The 19,915-nt window shown below is 37.2% G+C and overlaps 1 pseudogene across 1 annotated transcript; it reads left to right on the forward strand.

Moving 5' to 3' along the window:
- The first annotated feature begins 15,289 nt into the window (after positions 1–15,289).
- On the forward strand, positions 15,290–15,773 carry LOC308239403 (centrosomal protein of 19 kDa-like; annotated as a pseudogene). The gene has a single exon. The product of its transcript is annotated as a centrosomal protein of 19 kDa-like (transcript).
- The last annotated feature ends 4,142 nt before the right edge of the window (positions 15,774–19,915 follow it).

The following is a 19,915-nucleotide window of genomic DNA, read 5'->3' on the forward strand; positions in this document are numbered from 1 at the left end:
CTCATGAACATAGATGCGAAAATCCTTAACAAAATTCTAGCAAATCGGATCCAACAGTATATCAGAAAGATCATACATCAAGACCAAGTATGATTTATCCCAGGAATGCAAGGATGGTACAATATCCGCAATCAATAAACATTATACATCACATAAACAATTTGAGAGATAAAAACTACATAGTCATATCCATTGATGCAGAAAAAGCATTTGACAAAATCCAACACCCATTTTTGATAAAAACTCTCAGCAAGTTGGAAATAGAAGGATCATACCTCAACATCATAAAAGACAGAGATGACAAACCCACAGCCAACATCATACTCAATGGCAAAAACTAAAACCATTTCCCCTAATAACAGGAACAAACAGGGATGCCCACTCTCACCACTCCTGTTCAACATAGTACTGGAAGTATTAACCATTGCAATTAGACAAGACGAAGAAATAAAAGGCATCCAAATCAGAAAAGAAGAAGTAAAGCTGTCCTTATTCACAGATTACATAATATTGTACATAAAAAACCTGAAAGACTCCATCAAAAAACTAATAGACTTAAGAAATGAATTCGGCAATGTAACAGGATACAAAATTAACGCCAATAAATCTATGGCATTTCTATACACCAATAGTGAACTTACAGAAAGAGAGACTAAAAAAGCAATCCCATTTACCATCGCACCAAAAAAATTAAGATACCTAGGAATAAACTTAACTAAGGAGGTAAAAGACCTATATGTGGAAAACTACACGACACTGAAAAAAAGATAGAGGAAGACATAAACAGATGGAAGAACATTCCATGTTTATGGATTGGTAGAATCAACATCATTAAAATGTCCGTACCACCCAAAGCAATCTGTAGATTAAATGCACTTCCTATTAAAATACCAATGGCATATTTCACAGACCTAGAAAGAACTCTCCAAAAATTCATCTGTAATAAAAAAAAAGACCCCGAATAGCCACAGCTATCCTTAGAAAGAAGAACAAAGTAGGTTGGATCTCAATACTAGATTTCAAGCTGTACTACAAAGGCACTGTTCTCAAAACAGCCTGGTAGTGGCACAAGAACAGACATATAGACCAGTGGAACAGATCAGAGAATCAAGAAATTGACCCAAACCACTATTCCCAATTAATATTTGACAAAGGAGGCATGAACATACAATGGAGTGAAGACAGTCTCTTCAATAAATGGTGTTGGGAAAGTTGGACAGATACATGCAAAAAAATGAAACTAGACCACCAACTTACACCATACACAAAAATAAACTCAAAATGGATACATGACTTAAACATTAGACAGGAAACCATAAAAATACCAGAGGAATCCACAGGCAGATAAATCTCAGACATATGCCGAAGCAATTTCTTCACCTATACCGCTCCTAGGGCAATGGAAGCTAATGAGAAAATAAACAAATGGGACTACACCAAATTAAAACGCTTTTGCACAGCAAAAGAAAAAATTAACAAAACAAAAAGAAAGCCCACTGTATGGGAGGACATATTTGTAAATGTTATCACTGATAAAGGTTTAATCTCCAACATCTACAAGGAACTTATACAACTTAATAAAAGGAAGATAAATGATCCAATAAAAAAATGGGCAACGGACCTAAATAGAATCTTTTCGAAAGAAGACAGAATGCCAAGAGACATATGAAAACATGCTCAAAATCACTAATTATCCAAGAGATGCAAATCAAAATGACAATGCGGTACCATCTCACACCTGTCAGAATGGCAACCATCAATAAATCAACAAAGGACAAGTGCTGGTGAGGATGCGGAGAAAAATGAACCCTCGTGCACTGCTGGTGGGAATGCAGACTGGTGCAGCCACTGTGGAGAACAGTATGGAGTTTCCTCAAAAAACTAAAAATGGAACTCTCTTTTGACCCAGTGATCCCATTTCTAGGATTATATCCCAAGAAACTAGAAACACCAATCAGAACGGATATATTCACCTCTTTGTAATAGCAGCACAATTCACCATAGCTCAGATTTGGAAACAGCCTAAATGCCCATCAGCAGATGAGTGGATTAGAAAACTATGGTACATCTACACAATGGAACACTGCGCTGCTATAAAAAAGAAGGAATTCTTACCATTTGCAGCAGCATGGATGGATCTGGAGAGCATTATGTTAAGTGAAATAAGTCAGGCAATGAAAGAAAAATACCTCATGATCTCACTCATTTATGGAAAATAAAGAGCATTATAACCTGATGAATAAAAAGATAGATACAGTGGCAGTAAAGCACCGAACAAGATATCAAATTACTGTGGGAAGGCTAGGGAGTGTTGGGGAGGGAGAGAAATAGATCAACCAAAGGACTTGTATGCATGCATTTAAGGACACCAATGGACACAATACACTGGGGGGTGGGATGAGGGCATGCGACATTGGGTAGGGGAGGCTGGGGGAAGATCAACGGGGGAAAAAAAGGAGATATATGTACTAATATATTTAATATTTTAAACAATAAAAAAAGAAAAAGGAAAAAAAAGCCATACATGACAAACCCACAGTCCACATCATACTCAATGGGCAAAAACTAAAACCATTTCCCCTAAGGACAGGAACAAGAGTGGGTTGCCCACTCTCACCACTCCTCTTTGACATAATAATGGAAATACTAAGCCATTGAGATCAGACAGGAAGAGGAAATAAAAGCATCCAAATTGGAAAAGAAGAGGTAAAACTGTCCTTATTCGCAGATGACATGATACTGTATATTGAAAACCCTGAAGACTCCATCAAAAAGTTATTAGACTTAATAAATGAATTCGGCAATGTAGCAGGATACAAAATAAATGCCAAGAAACCTATGGCATTTCTATACACCAATAGTGAACTTACAGAAAGAGAGACTAAAAAAACATCCCCTTTTACCATTACACCAAAAAAATTAGGATACCTAGGAATAAACTTAACTAAGGATGTAAATGACCTATATGCAGAAAATTATAGGACACTGAAAAAGAGATAAATGAAGACATAAAGAGATCAAAGAACATACTGTGTTTATGGATTGGTAGAATCAACATCATTAACATGTCTATACTACCCAAAGCAATCTACACTGAGTGGCCAGATTATTATGGTCTTTGAACGCATAATAATCTGGCCAGTGTGTGTGTGTATATGTGAATGAATTTTTGCATGGGTGGGGTCTGGCCAGCCTGGCCAGGTGTAGGGGACATGGGCAGTTCGCCTGGCCGGCCTGCCTTCTGGTCGAACTCCTGATCGAGGGGACAATTTTCATATTAGCCTTTTATTATAGTGGATATACACTGAGTGGCCAGATTATTATGCCTTCAGAGATCATAATAATCTGGCCACTCAGTATATATATGTGTGTATCTATGATATGTATAGTATATCTATACCTATATTATCTATATCTATGATATATATACATCTCTATCATCTATCTATCATATATCTACCTACCAATGTATCTATCTATCCAATGGAATTGCCTCATGTAATTACAGATTACATGATCATTCTGGAATCCATAAAACTGGCTAGCAGGCTGGAAACTCAGGCAATATTTCTTTGTTAGTCTTGAGGCAAAATTCTTTCTCCAGGAAACCTGTTTTTGTTCCTAAGCTCTTAAAGTTATTGTAGGAGGCCTATCTTTATCATCAAGAGTAATTTCCTTTACTTCAATTCAACTGATTGTAAATATTAATCACATCTACAAAATACCTTCATGGCAACTTCTAGAATAATGTATGATGAAAAAACTGTGAATTATAGCTCAGTCAATATGACATAAATTTGACAATCAAGATCCTATATAATAAAAGGCTAATATACAAATCAACTGAATGGTGGAAAGACCGGTCACTATGAAGTGCACTGACCTCCAGGGGGCAAATGCTCAATGCAGGAGCCGCCGCCTGGTGGTCAGTGCACTCCCACAGGGGAAGCACCAATCGACAGAACCTGAGCATGCCTGGTTAGCACAGCTGCAGTGGTGGGATCCTCTCCTGCCTCCACAGCAGTGCAGGGAGAGGGGCTAAGCCATCAGTGGGCCATCCCCCAAGGGCTCCTGGACTGCAAGAGGGCACAGTCCGGGCTGAGGGACACCCATCCCCCCAAGTGCATGAATTTCATGCACCTGGCCTCTACTATTATATAAATGAAACTAGAGGCCTGGTGCACAAAATCCATGAATGGGGGTGGTCCCTAAACTGGCAGTCGGACATGCCTCTCGCAATCCACGACCGGGGAAGCTTCACCTGGGCTGCAGCCGCAGCCGCAGCCACCCAGGACTGGGACCAGGAATGGGGGCGGGGACGAGGCACCTTTGCCTGGGCCGCAGCCACAGCCTCAGGTGCCCAGGACAGGGACCAGGGGTGAGGTGGCTTCGCCCAGGCCTGGCTTTGTCAGGAAGGACGTCCGGAAGGTCCTCCAGAAGACCTCTGTTCTACTTAGCATATTACCCTTTTATTAGTATAGATTATCATCCTTTATGCATTTTTATAAAGTTAATTATTTGCTATTGGTGCATTTTGTAAGTACGGCCTGAATTATATGCTTATAGTTAAATTATAAGAAAAACTGCTCATTAGAGAAAGCGTCTAGTATTAGGCTAGGTCAGTGGTCGGCAAACTCATTAGTCAACAGAGCCAAATATCAACAGTACAATGATTGAAATTTCTTTTGAGAGCAAAATTTTTTAAACTTAAACTTCTTCTAACGCCACTTCTTCAAAATTGACTCGCCCAGGTATTTTGTGGAAGAGCCACACTCAAGGGGCAAAGAGCCGCATGTGGCTCGCGAGCCGCAGTTTGCCGACCACTGGGCTAGGTTATTATATTTGGGATTGTTTAATAACTAGCCTGTAAATAGGAACTATTGGTAGTAGATCATATGAAAGTAGAATCTTCCACCTGCTTCTTGGAGTCAAAATTAACACAAAATTGTCTGTGTCCATGGGTTATGCATATATGCATACAAGTTCTTTGGTTGATCTCTTTCCACTTACCCTGCCTTGCCTTATGACTAGAGTTTAACAATCCTTGTTTTCAGAGATAGATAAAATGCCATGATTACTCCTGCCTTTACCCGTTTTGTTGGATAGGGGATTAGCATATGAAAAAAATCAAGCTTCCTATAGAGATTATGATCTCAGTCTTTTGATTTATTCATCGCAGGTCCAAATGTGATCTTAGTATTGGATAAAATTACACATTTTCTTTTGTGTGTTCTTGACATTACTCACCTATTTTGCTTCCAGTGTTTAAATTTTTGTGTTAGTTTTTGTGCAAGCTATTTATTTAGTTTAATATTTCTCAATTACTGACATGCATCCACATCACTTGAAGGTGTTGCTAAAACACAGATTGCTGTGCCTAGGTGCGAAGTTTCTGATTTACTATTTCTAGTGTATGGTCTAAAAATTTGCATTCCATACTACATTGATGCTACTTATCTGGGAACCACATATGAGAAACCTTGAATTCACTTTTGTGTTTCTTACTTGGCATTCACATTTTATATCTCTTAGGTAGGGAATAGCTGAGAATTCTAAGGGAAACCTAAAAGACAAAATAATGTTTTCTAGGTCAGTGGTTCTCAAACTTAACCACACAATGGTAACACAGCTTTAAAAACTAAGGGTTCCTCTATACCTCCCTCAGAGATTTAATTGTTCTGGGCAGTACAATGGGCATTGGAATATCTAAAGTTATTTGGATAATTCTGTTATGCAGCCAAGATTTTAAGCCAATATTCTAGAAGGATCAGTGTTACAACTAACTTCTCTTAGTATCAGAGAAGAATGATAGTTGGAACAAATACCACTTTTCCCAGGGACTCCTTTTCTAGAAATATTAACATCCTCCTGGATGTACACATCCTCTATTATTATTCAAGTAAATGATTAGGCATTAACTTTGAAGTCAGAAATATTTCATTCTTCTTTTCCATGCAGTGAGTGTTTGAGATCATCAGCTTTTCAGTTTAGTAGTAGAAATACATCTGGAAAAGAAAAAATATATATATAGATAATTCCAGTAATATTGGCAAAAAGATAAGACTTAGACCTCTTAAAAGAGTATTCTAACTTCAATCACCCTAGCTGGTGGCCACCTCTAACTTTAGATTCCATCACTAAACTAAAAAGTAGAATTTTCAGGTTCTGGTAGTAGCTGCTATGAAGTAGGACTTTAGGAAGAGACAAAGACTATCATAACAGAAATCTTCAAACTAATTTTGAACATATTTGAATGAAATAAGTAAGTCATGTTCAATTGAGGGCAATTTGCCCCCTCAGGAGATTTGGGGCAATATTTGTAGACATTTTTGGTTGTCATACTTACTAGGTGATAGAGGTATGAAATCTGAACGGGTAGGTTCTACTGGCTTCTAGTGTATAGTAGCAGTGATATTACTACTAGTAAATGCCCTCCAATGTATAACACTAATCTCCACAACAAATATTCAGCCCAAAATGTGAATATTGCTGAGGTTAAGAAATTCTGGTTTGATTATTTGACTTAATAAACCTTTGTCTAAATTAATCTACCAGGATATTAAATAATTGCAAGTTTTAAATAATATGTTGCTCTTCAATACTAAGATCACTGGAAAATAAAACTAATTATCAGATCAGTTAATAAAACTGTAACTAAAACAAAGTAGAATGTTTATTACTGCTACTATGATTGTTATTATTTTAATTGGAAAGGTAGTGGCAATATAAGAAAAATGACTAATATATTTTTTCCCACAATATTAAAAATAAAAGGTATTGACTAATCCTTTGCATACTTCTCTAACCTGAAAGCTGGCATAGCATTTTCCAATAATACAGCAAGTTCCCAAGCAAGAAGTCATGCACTAGGATATTTATTATTCAAGTTCTCATTTCTCAAAGGTCATTCTAATAGAAAACAGGGGCGTGAGGGCATGAGTGGGGGGATTGGGGGGTTAATGGGGGGATGAGGACACATATGTAATACCTTAATCAATAAAGAAATTAAATATTAAAAAAAAAGTTTTTTTTCTTTATTTGGCCAACATTGGGTAGAAACTCAAATTCTTCCTCTTACTATTAATCTACAAATCATTATCCTGTTGAAATGTTAAGGCTTTAGAAGGGGAAACTATGGAGAGACTCTTCTCTGTGCAAGGAGTTTACTATTTCTGAAACAGAATTTCAATCTATGTACATAAAAATATATCTTTACTGGTATATTCTCTTCTCCATTATCTTCCTGCTTTTTCAAATGATCTGATTTGTAATTTTTAAGCATAGACTTGTCAAAAATTTTTTCACCTAGAATGATTTTTTGCAGGCAAGTTATAAATTTCAGAAATTAACAGTTATTGTGGAAATGCTGACACAACCTTAAATTTCATAATCTGAAGAGCACCACTATAATAAATGAGTCACTTGTCTTCCACATCTGTCACAAGTTCTATCAGTGAAAATCTTGGATGTAAATCGTGGTTTAAAATATTTTTTTCTCTAATTTATTCTGAACATCAACACTGATAATAATATTTTGTCAATAAATAATATTGTTCATAGAATATTCTCATGCTAGTTTATGGAATTCCTTAAAATAGTGAAAATCATCATTTGGTTGAATTTAAAATATATCTTCTTAATACATTTTTCATAATACTACTTTAACTTTGTAGGAAATGACTGAATATGTAAGCTAGAAAATTACTTTATCAGTTTTATTATTATGTTAGGTATACAAACCTTCTTTCTCCAGTTATAAAGATGTCATATATCAAACATCTGACTGAATATATTACAAAAGGTTGATAGCCATGCAAAAACCAAAACATAAAAGGAATAAATGACCTATCTTAGATCATACAAAATAAAAGATAATTATGTACTTGTAATCAACATTTATTTTTTTCAGAATACATTATGAGTGAAATAATTTTAAAAGTTTTCAAATGTCAACAGAGAATTATTAAGCTTGATGATTTTATTTTGTAATTAAAGAAAATCTAGTTTATGTCTTTATGAAAAAATTCAAACAAACAAAAAAAATCTAACAGTATATAATTATGCAACCCAGAAATGGAAAACTCACTATCATTCACCCTAATCATCAAATTCTCCATTATTAATGAAGGCTTGAAGTTTGGTATAAATAATTCAAGAAAATGTCTTGTGTTTGAACACCCACACACAACCAAATATATACTCACATTCTCACATGAGTGTCCATTGTGTCTATATTTATTTGTATATAAGCATTTAATTTTGGTTTTGTTTTATATCATGTGATCTGTTTTTCTATGGAAATTATTTTTTTAACTTAACACAAAGACTTGAAAATTATTCTGTTTTAGTACAAGTAATTCTAGCTCTTTTAATGTTTTTAAATAATATGTAACATTTTCACCATTCTTCTATGGATGGATATTAATGATTTTTCTCCCAATATTTCATTGTTAAAAATGTACCATAATAAACCAATTTATATTTGGTGTTTTGGATAAATGTGTGAATATTTCTATACAACAAATAGATCCCAATAATGGAATTTTCAGTTGAAATATATACATATCCTATATAATAAAAGGGTAATATACAAATGGATCAAACAGTGGAATGACTGGTAGCTATGACATGCACTGACCACCAGGGAGCAGATGCTCAATGTAGGAACTGCCTCCTGGTGGTCAGTGCGCTCCCATAGGGGGAGTGCTGCTTAGCCAGAAACGGGCTCATGGCTGGCGAGCACAGTGGTGGTGACAGGAGCCTCTCCCACCTCTGCAGCAGCGCTAAGATGTCCAAATGCCAGCTTAGCATCCCCTGAGGGCTCCCAGACTGTGAGAGGATGCAGGCCAGGCTGAGGGACAACCCCCACCCAGTGCACAAAACTAGGGCCTCTAGTTTGAATTATAAAACATTTTTACCCAATTCCCCAACAATACCTGTACTATTCATTATGTACATGTGGCATATTTTACTGACCTGCACATCAACACTGCCTTTTGTTAACCTTCCCAAGATGAGCAATTAAAGATGATGACTTGTTTGTGTGTATGTTGGCATGATGGGAGAGGGAGATGATATTAAAATGAGTTGCTTTAAATCTGTCTAATAGGAAGTTCTGGAAGTCAGCACTTAGTTAAAACTGGAGATAAAGTTGTGAGTATTTCAAATCTTAGAAGCAGATGTGTTTACATGATTTCATGTCAAATGAGTTATAGTTTTAAGACATTCTAATGCATTATTATACTCATGTAATTTTATATAATAGGCAGCTGTAAAAAAGGAGGATCTCTTCCCCTTTGCAACAGCATGGATGGATTTGGAAATTATTATGCTAAATGAAATAAGCCAGAGAAAGACAAATATCACATGATCTCACTTATATGTGGAATCTAATGACTAAATAAACTGACAAACATGGAAACATGGCACAGACTGACAGATCTCAGAAGGAATTGGGGCACAGGAAGTGATTAACCAAATAACTTATCTATAATAATAAAAGCGTAATATGCAAATTGACCAAATAGCTGAACAGCAGAAGGACCTTCTGGACGACCTTCTGGATGAAGCCGGGGCTGCTAAGGCCTACTCTTGCATGAATTTCATGCATCAGGCCTCTAGTATGTATATATGCATAATCCATGGACACAGATAACAGTGTGGTGAAGGCCTAGAGTGGAGCAGAAGCTAGGCAGAGGGGGGAACAAAAGGGTGAAATGGGGGGCATCTGTAATACCCTCAACAATAAAAATTTAAATTGCAATATTATTTTATCAAGTTGGATTTCCATGAAAGAGACAATGCTTGGAGGCAGGTAGCTTATTTTGGGGGGAGGTAATTTCAGAAATCCAAAGACAGGGGACAGAAAAGTTAGAAAAGGAAGAATAAAAAATCAACCTATAGGGGCATATTTGAGTTGCTTACTACTGTGGAAAACTATAGCCTAATCCTACTGGATACTCTGAGGAATCATGGAGAATATACATCATCATTTTCTCCCCATCTCTTTATCCCTATTTGCTTGAGAGTTTACCCTCTGGAATGTTAGCACTCCTCCCCCCACTCCCCTCCCCGACACACAGGTACACTCCTCTAGACTGGACACACACACACACACACACACTTCTGGGCTGTATTTGCTTGCATGATGAGTTTGCAAGCTTTTGGCTTTAGAAAAATACTGAGGTAGAAAAATCAGGAAGTGATAGTATTGACACTGTGGTGTAAACCTTTAGTATGCTTTACCTGGGAAACATTAACCTGAGTTGCATTAGAGGTAAACAGACATGTGTATGCTGCAGGTCTTATTTTATTCCTTTCGTGAAGTCTCTCACAAAAATGTGTAAGGACCTCATAGTTATTGTCTCCCTCATTTGCAAAGATTTCAGGTCACTCAGTAAAAATTTTCTAAGTTCCACTGAACTTTGGGATTTATACCAATCAAAAGTAGAGTAAGTTGAACTAAAAATAGTAAATAACAAACAGTAAACCTAATAAAAGCATTTGCATCATTTCATATGCCAAACACTTATGTGAATGACATAATTCTTAGCTGTTTGTTTGTTTGTTATGTAGGTAAGTTTTTAAGATAATAGCAACATTACAGACTATACATAAGATTTTTCCATAGGGATAACATCTTTCCCAACCATAAAATAAGAGATAAAACAGCAAGGAAAAGACAACTGAAAGTTTTAACAGAGGGTACACACAATATTAAAGTGTTACTATTATTATCTTATCTACTGCTTGGTGTGTGGAGTTACAGTATTATGAAAAGTTATACTCTTCAGTAAGTATCATTTTACCTCTTATTGTGGGTAAATATTAATTCAGTAAGTCTCCTTTGAGGTTTAGCAATTTTGTAGGCTTAGCTGGGTTATGTCCAGACTTTGAAAATTACATTTTCATTCTTGTTGAAGAGTTCCTCAAAATATATTTGGCCTTAGTGTTTCTTCCTTATATCATGTGAATAATACTCTCTACAGAGACCACTTCCTTTTTACATAACTTTAATTTGTGAACTATTTCTGAAGAAAGCTACTCATCCTTCTCTTTAATTTCCTTCTAAACAATTACAACCTGAGGCACATTCTGTCATTATCACAATCTGTATGGGAAAAGTAAGATTAGAAGAAACAGTAAAACAATAAGAGGGTTCATCACATCTTCCATGGGAATTTTTGTTCTAGCACAGTATATGAAGCAATGTTAAAGTCAATCGTAAACTTTGCTATTATAATTTAAAGAACTTCAGGACAAAAGAGTAATTATATCCAAGTCTGAAATTCCATGGTAAGCCTCAAGGACTGCTCCTTTTTTTTTCTTCTTATCCTCATCTGAGCATAAGTTTTTATTGATTTTAGAGAGAGAGAAGGGAGAGAGAGAGAGAGAGAAAGAAACATCAATGAGAGAGAGAGAAACCTCACTTGGTGCTCCTGTATACTCCCCAACTGCGGATCAAACTCATAATCTAGGTATGTGTCCTGACCGGGAATTTAGCCTACCGCCTTTTGGTATATGGGCCTATGCTCCAACCAATTGAGCCACCCGGCCAGGACAAGACTGTTTTTGTGTGTTGTTTTTGTTGTTGTTTTTTTAACACACCAATATTTCTTCCTTCTTACACATAAATAATTGCTAAAATTCTTCTACTTCAGAGTCTTACCAGGAAGAAGTAAAATGATGCTTCCTAATTTTCACATCTAATTTACTAGAAAGAAAACTTACACCATCCTGTTTACTTCATATGTTAGCTAAATTAACAGTATATGCATACAAATTCATTCTTTTTTTAAAAAAGCATATATATATATAAAGGAGAGGGATAGATAGATAGAAATGTCAATGATGAGAATCATTGATTGGCACACCTCACGCCAGGGATCAAGCCTGCAACCCAGGAATCAGACCATGACCTTCTGGTTCATAGATCATAGCTCAACCACTGAGTTATGCTGGCCAGGCCAAATTCATTCTTGATAGTCATTTCATGTCTACCCAATTGAACAAATAATTAAATTCAGAAAGATAAAGTGGGCTATATATTAGGGATGAATTTAAAGAGTATATTTTTGAATGTCAGTCTATTTAGTGTACCATATTAAAAGAATAAAAGACCAATATCATATATTCTTCTCCAAACACCTAGGGGGGAAAACACATTTCAAGATCCATTACCCATTCATAAAAAATAAAATATATGTCAGAAGACTATGAATATAAGATAATATCAACCTGGTCAAGGCCATGTATTAATAAATATCTTTAAGGATAACATTTTACTATTTGTAAAAGACAAAATACTTTCCTTTAGGATCAGATACAAAAAGAAGATAGACAAACTCATCACTTCTACTCTACATTATACTGGACAGCATTAACCAATGGAATAAGGCAACATAAAGGCATACATTCATTTACATTGGAAAGGGAGAAACAAAACTGTCTTTATGTGCACATGGCAAGTACATAGAAAAATCCTAAAGTGTCTACAAAGAGGTATTGGAACTAGCAAGTGAATTTAGCAAGGCCACAGAATACAAAGCCAATATACAAATAACTGTCTTAAATAAATGTCCCTATAATAGCAATGAAAAAATAGATATTGAAATTAAATAGGTATATTCTCAAGAAAAATTAGTACATATATCAACCAAAAGATATGTACACAAATTCTCATAAAAGCTTTTATGTGAAATCAGGATAAAATATAAACATTTTATAGTATATTCTTACAATTGAACACTACAACAGTAAAATAAATTACTGATACAACTCATTTACTTTCAAAAATAATATTTTCAAAGAAATAGACACAAAAGAGTGTCTACAGATCTGGCCAGTGTAGATCAGTTTGTTGAGGGTTGTCTCATGAACCAAACAGTCTCAGGTTTGATTGCTGGTCAGGGCATATGCCCTGGTCTGGGCATGATCCCCAGTAAGGAGCATGCAGGAGATGGCCAATCAATGTTTTTGTCTCACACCAATGTTCCTCTCTCTCTAAAAATTTAATAAAAACATATATTTTTAAAAGAGCATCTATACAATAATTCAACTTATGTGAAGTTCAAGAACAAACAAAACTAATCTATTATGATGGAAATCAGAAGAATAGATACCATGTTGTAAGGAGGGTTATTGATTGGAAAGGATAAAGATCCAAACTTCAAAGGGGCTGGAAATATTCTATACCATGATCTGGATGGTGATACCATGGGTAAAATATCATCAAGTTGTACAGGTAAGATGAGTGACCATTATTTTCCTGACATTGTATACTTTTATCTTATTAAATAAAAAAAGCTAAGGACCATATGATTTCCCTCATATCCTCTATAATAAAGAGGTAATATGCAAATTGACCATTCTCCAACACACAAGATGGCCGACCCCATGTCATCAAAGATGACCACCCCCATGTGGACACAAGATGGCCACCACAAGATGGTCGGCAGGGGAGGGCAGTTGGGAGGGACCAGGCCTGTAGGGGAGGGAAGTTAGGGGCAACCAGGCATGCATGGGAGGGCCATTGGGGGGGACCACACCTGCAGGGGAGGGCAGTTTGGGGTGAACAGGCCTGCAGGGGAGGACAGTTAGGGGCAATCGGACCGGCAGGGGAGCAGTTAGGTGTCGATCAGGCTGGAAGGAGAGTGGTTAGGGGGTGATCAGGTTGGCAGGCAGAAGCAGTTAAGGGCAATCAGGCAGGAAGGCAGACAAGCAGTTGGGAGCCAGCAGTCCTGGATTGTGAGAGGGATATCCCAGATTGGAGAGGGTGTAAGCTGGGCTGAGGGACACACCCCCTGCATGATTTTTCGTGCACTGGGCCTCTAGTGTGGGATATAAAAGTGAAACTCAGAGACACAGATGAACAACAATATGGTGGTTACCAGCTGGAAGGGAGTAGGGGGAGTGTAGAGGGTAAAGGGGGCCAAATATATGGTGACAGAAGATGATCTGACAATGGGTGGTGGGTACACAATGCAATACACAGATCTCCTATAGTAATGTACACTTGAAACCTATGTGACCCTATTAACCAATATAAGCCAATAAATATAATAATAAATAGATAAATAAGTAAATAAATAAGTAGGAAAAATAAACTAAGTCTCTTTCTCAGTCTGAATCACCTTTCCCTGAGTTGCCCTCTCTAGAGACAACTATTGATAATTTTATTGTGTTCATTTCCAGACATAGCCTAAGCTTTTAGAAGCCCAGATATTTGCATGTGTCATATTAAGGGTGTTTTTAACACTATTTTCATGTGTATTACTAATGAAGATTTAGAATCTTACAGTCCTCCTACATATCCATGGGTTCACATTCATGAATTCAATTTTTTTTCCATCTTCAGTTAGTCGAATGTGGACATGCAGAACCCAAGTGTAGGAAGGGCTGACAAAGAGCTTTGAGCATACATGGAAGAAATCCCTTGCTGATATCAGATACCAAGAAAAGAATGTAGTCAATATCAGAATATGCATTATTTTCTTTATTGGTTATGTGTGCCTCTTATATTCAAAATAATAATACTGGGATTTCTAGCCAGAATAATCAGGAAAATAATGTCACCCCAATAAATTTAATAAATTAAAAAAAATAAAAGGCAACCAAATTGGAGAGAAGGAAGTAAAATTATCTCTTCTTGCAGATGATATGATCTTCTATGCAGAAAATTCCAAAGATTCCTCACAAAAAAATGTTAGAACTAATAAATGAATTCAGCAAAGTATCAGGGTATAGGATAAAGGGAGGCATTCTTGCCTTGTTCCTGATATAGGAAAAGCGTTCTGTCATTCACCATTGTGTTTGATGTTTTCTGGGGTTTTTCACATATGGCTTTCATTAGGTTGAAGTAGTTTTTTTCTATTCCTAATTTGTTGAGCACTTTTCTGAAGATAGGTAGTTGAACACAGAGGTGTTCCTGTGTGAAGAGCTTCCTGTGTCTCCAGCTCTACCCTGCCCCTGCAGGCTGACTTGGGAGCCAGCTGGTCCTGCTCCTGACCTCAACTTCCACTTCCAGGTATTTGAGAATTCAGGCCTGCTGCCTAAGAGTCCCCACTGCAGTCACTCTATAGGACTGTGGCTGTCCCCTCTTCCTGCTACTCCAGGCTCCACCCAGCATCAAAGTCTAGGTAAGTGCTTCTCTGTGCACTGCATGCAGTTCAGTGGAAACAAATGTCTCACGGAGGTTTCAGACAGTCTGCAGGAAAAGATACACCTTCTGAACTTCTTGTCATTATGTGACTAACATTTTCATCATATTTCCCCTGAAGTGTATGTGAGAATGATGTACACTACCAAGAAATGTGGAATTCGCTTTCAGCCTCCAGCTGTTACCTTATATTCTATGATGATAAAATGGAGAAAAGTCGCCAGCACATCATGCCAGTCGGTAACTTTCAAAGTTTTAAAATTGCAGCAGAGCTGCTGAACAATTAAAGAATAATCCACAACATAGAGTTCCCTGGAACAAGTGTCACTGAGGCAGCTAAAGAATTTATTCCGTTTTTAACGAGGTTACTTATGGGGGCAGAGTTTGGCAGAAACAATGCAACAAATTTCACAGAAAACAACCATGGAACCTCAGGAAGAATGGAACAAACTATGACAAGGAACTTGCCAAAAGAAAGAACATTGCGGATGGACTTTATAAGACAAATCAGAAGAAGGATGATCCAAATTTTGTTTATGACATTGAAGTTGAGTTTCCACAAGATAAACCACTACAGTACTGTGACTGTGACACGGAGTCAGCTGATGAATTTTGATACCAAAAACAAACAAACAAAATATTGGGCTAGCAGAAATCCTTGTTTATAGATTAGTTCTAGAAAAATTCTGTATAGGACACTACATGTACATGTCAGGTAATATTTGGATTGACTGTGTTACTTTTTAAAAATATCTTTATTGATTTCAGAGAGGAAGGGAGAAGGAGAGAGAGATAGAAACATCAATGATGAGAGAGAATCACTGATCGGCTGCCTCCTGCACCTTTCCTACTGGGGATCGAGCTCGCAACCCGGGCATGTGCCCTTGACCAAAATCAAACCTGGGACCCTTCAGTCCACAGGTCGACGCTCTAACCACTGAGCAAAACCAGCTAGGGCTGACTGTGTTACTTTTCAAAATTAGGACTCATAGAACATCTATTATGTAAGTACTTGAGGAATATAGGATAAACAGAAGATAGGAATCTGCCTTTAAGGATCTTACAACCTAATTATAAGTAAAAAACTGAAAAGCTTATTAAAAGTATTAGACAGAAAAAAATTTAAAGCTAAATGCTTTATAAGGCTAAAGAGGGTCAGAGCCTAGATTACTATAGAGTAGAAGAGTCAGGGAAAACTTTGTCCTTTAGTTGTAAGATGGGACTTTGACCCTTGAAATGGTAATATTTGGATAGAAGTTTACATAAAATTCCAGATGAAAGAAACTGGGAAAAAAATAAAAAGGGGTCAAAGCAGGTAAAGAGAGACAAATTACAAAATTTTGAGGAGCAGTAAGTTTGATAAGATTGGAGAGTATATGTGGTCTCTAGAGGGTTATCCTGTATGTATTATGTCTTTATGTGTATTCATCTCTGGAGAAGAGTACCCCTAAAGAATGTGCTGCAGCTGCAAGTGATGGCATTTGGTGCACAACAAGGGGATACATCCCCTTCGGTATGAGGAAATATATACCAAAGAAATTCTGAAACCCCAAACCTCTTCCAGAACATCAGATGTTTGTTCATAAAATGGAAATCTACCCATAATAAATAAACAATAGGTATTGTCAGTATAGACCTATTCATGAGTTTGGATCTACAGAGAAAATATCATTGCTGAATAAGGTTACAGGTATATCTTTCTTCTTACTAGAATATTATTTAATTGGTAGAAATCCAGGTTTTCTGCAAAGAAATGAATACTCATTAAATGAAACTGTAAATATTAAGAAAAGCCTGTTGAATTTATCAGTGCATCAAAATTGTGTTTTTCCCATTATTCTGTTCCTGTGGTGTATTTATTTGATTGATTTTCTTTTTGCTTTTTGATTTTTTTGGAATTAAATTTATTAGAGTGAGATTAATTAATAAATTATATAACTTTCAAGTGTATAATTCTATGATACATCATCTGTATACTGTATATTATATCTGTATTTGTGTATGCTCACACCCAAGGCAAATCTCCTTTCACAAATATATTTGACCCCATTTCTCCTTTACTTCCCTCCCCTCGACCCTTTTCTCTCTGTTAGCCACCATGCTGTTGTCTATGTCTATGAGTTTTGTTTTGTTTTCTGTCTAGTTTGTTCAATTGCTTTCAGTTTTATATCCCAAATATTAGTGATAGCATATGGTTCTTGACTTTTTCTGTCTGACATATTTCACTTAGCATGATATTCTCAAGATCCATCCATGTTGCACAAATGGCAGTATTTAATATTTTCTTATGGTTGAGTAATATTCCATTTTATATATGTACCAAAATGTCTTTATATAATCATCTAGGACACGTTGGTTTTTCCATGTCTTAGCCACCATGAATAATGCTGCAATGAACATAAGGGTGCATACATCTTTGTGAATAAAATTTTTAATTTTTTTCAAATAGATACCCAGAGAAATCTCTCCCAGAGTGGCCAGATCTGCCTCAGAGACCACATCATCTTGAAGGGGAGAGTGGCTGTTATTGGAAGCCCAGCCTTACCTTCAACCTGGGAGACTTCAGATACCTCCCAAGACCCTACAACCACAATGTCTAGGGACAACCTGCCTCAGCTGCAAACCCACGAACACCAAGACTCCAGCCTCCCAGATCACGGGCGCCTAAAAAGTTTGTCCAGGGGGAGACAAAGTGGTGCCAAATACGTGGATGAATACACGGACGGTTCCTGCACCTTCTCACAGAGCAGATAGAAGGAACAGCTGAATCAAATAATACCCATCCAGAATTGGCAAATTAAACACAGCAGGTGAGGCAATCCTTGGATGGAAAAGTCAGAGGTCACCTAGAGAGAGGTGATATCTGGGATCCGGGCTGGAGGGAGAAACATGTGCAGTGGGGACTAGAGCCTCAAATGGAGACTGTGCCCCACCAAAATCCGCGGCCCTTGGGGTGAGTGTAGCCCTGGAATATGGAAGGTGGTCCACAAGGCTATTGGCAGAAGGGGACTCTAGATATAAGCCCTCCACCATGGGAAACTGTGACCAGAAACGCAGCCTGAAGTTCTATACTGAGTGCACAGTGCCAAGGGAAAAAGACACCAATTGGCATGGCATGGCTCCTTTGTCTTTTTTTTATTTTTCCTCCTTGGTTTTGCTTGTTAAGTCCAATACATAGGATGTTCCAATTAAAAACACTCACTGAGACTTTGGGGAAAAGTTGTTTTTGTGGAAACTGGGGATTAGAATAAGGAGAGATGAGCAGGAAACCAGCTCTGGGTCAGTCTGTTCGTTCAACCCAGTATTAAGTGCAGCAGGGGAAGAAGAATCAAAACACTGCATATAGGAGCCATTTAGTCTCCGAAATTAATACAGAAACACCACCACCCAGGAGTTCTGTCAGAAATTGATTCTTGTGTAAATACAACTGAAGGCAGGCAGAGAAACAAAGTGAGCAGGGAGATCCCACCTGCTTGAAAACAAGGTTGTGGCTTATGACACAGTGGAGCTGTGGATCGCAGGGAACCATCAACACTGTGCTGACTACCTGACAGGAAACAGATGTGCCAGGCAGAACAGTACAGGAAGTAAACAACCTTCACTACTTCACTTTTTTATTTTTTATCTTTTACTAAAGAAACTAAAATATTTTCTCACTTGATTTTACTTTTATATTATTATATTTTTATTTTTAATTATTATTATTACTATTATTTTACTTTTTTTAAAGTTTTATTTTATTTCAGTTTTTCTTTATTTTATTTTATTTTATTTTATTTTATTTTATTTTATTTTGGGATTAGTGTTCTTGTTCTACATTCTATTCTTATTTTTATTTTAGCATTATTTTACTCTATCTCAATTTTTCCTTTATGCCAACACTTTCTTCCTCACTTTTCCCCTTTTTTGTTCTATTTCTCTTACCCTGTTTCTGCTTTAGTTTTTCTCTATCTTTTCTTTTTACTCCCTGTTAAAAATTGATCTTACTCATATATCTAATTTCCTCTCCCCTGCACCAAGTCCAGGCATACATCACTCTTCCTTTTCTTCACTAGCCATTTTTTTCCCTTCTTCTTTCTTTCTGTCCTGTTATTGTTGTTTGATTTTTTTGTTAGTTTGTTTGTTTTTCACTTTTTTCTTCTTTTTTTTGCTTCTGTTTTTCCTCTCCTCACTTGTTCTCTTCTACTAATAGCTTAATTAATTCCAATCACCAACGCAGCCTATCTACTCTCTATTCTCCTTTTCAAATAATAGATGAATACATATATAGATAGATTTTTTAAAAAGGGGGAAATTTTATATATATCTATACTAATAAAAGGGTAATATGCTAATTAGACCAGACATCTTCCAGATGTCCTTCTGGACAAAGCCACGGTGGTGGGGGCCGAGGCAGAGGCAGTTAGGAGCGATCAGGCCAGCAGAGGAGAGCAGTTAGGGGGCGATCAGGCCAGCAGGGGAGGGCACTTAGGGGGCGATCATGCTGGCAGGGGAGGGCAGTTAGGGAGCGACCTGGCCGGCAGGGGAGGGCAGTTAGGGGGTGATCAGGCCAGCAGGCAGAGGCGGTTAGGGGTGATCAGGCTGGCAGGAAAGCAGTTAGAGGCATCAGGCTGGCAGGCAGAGGCAGTTAGGGGTGATCAGGCAGGCAGGCAGGGGAGCGGTTAGGAGCTAGTGGTCGTGGATTGTGAGAGGGATGTCCAACTGCCAGTTTAGACTCAATTCCCCCAGGGGTCCCAGATTGGAGAGGGTGCAGGCTGG

This window comes from Plecotus auritus (assembly GCF_963455305.1).
Source record: "Plecotus auritus genome assembly, chromosome: X".
Classification (NCBI taxonomy): domain Eukaryota; kingdom Metazoa; phylum Chordata; class Mammalia; order Chiroptera; family Vespertilionidae; genus Plecotus; species Plecotus auritus.